Below are 700 nucleotides of genomic sequence, written 5' to 3' on the forward strand. Positions count from 1 at the left end.
CCTCTTCACCTGGATCCGTCGAAATTAGAGTTCTCGGGAGGGGAACGCCGATTCCTCTTGGTCCCTGCCTGCAGAGGAGCGCCCCTGCATTGACTTACAAATTGTTTTAGTTGGGGGAGAAGAACCTCTCGCAGTGCCCTCAATGCTGTGCAGAAATATTCACGGACGAGACATTGGGTCCCCTTGATTTTTTGTTTCTCTTAATTCTAAGGGTGTTCCTGAAAGCACACTATGGCCGGCTTTGATATCTTTGACTTGATCTTGATGCAATATGCCTGTGTGGAGAGTAAATTTCTCGACATTTTTTTTAATTTCTCGACTTTTCGTTCGAGGTTGAGGTTGTCACAGGTTGCACAAATACTTTCTCCTGAACATTCAATACCTAATTGGTAATAATTCAGTGACTTAACTCGTCTCCTCAACTATGGTTCAGTCTTGAATGAAGTCTAGTTTTTTGTGTGTGTATTCCTAGCTTTGGAGGTCACACATTTCGCCCAGTCTTCTCATTCATCGTATGATATATTTTCCCAATTTCATTTCTTTGCGGTTTCTGCGCATTTATTATTGATGTCGTATTATCATGTTATATAAGTTAATGTCAACAGTGGCAGGTATTACACTTGTCCTTAGGAGCTTCTGATCATAAAATGTTTAACACGCTAGAGTCTACTACAGCACATGTATATAAGGACCATCACAA

Source organism: Penaeus monodon, chromosome 19 (assembly GCF_015228065.2).
Source record: "Penaeus monodon isolate SGIC_2016 chromosome 19, NSTDA_Pmon_1, whole genome shotgun sequence".
In the NCBI taxonomy this organism is placed as follows: domain Eukaryota; kingdom Metazoa; phylum Arthropoda; class Malacostraca; order Decapoda; family Penaeidae; genus Penaeus; species Penaeus monodon.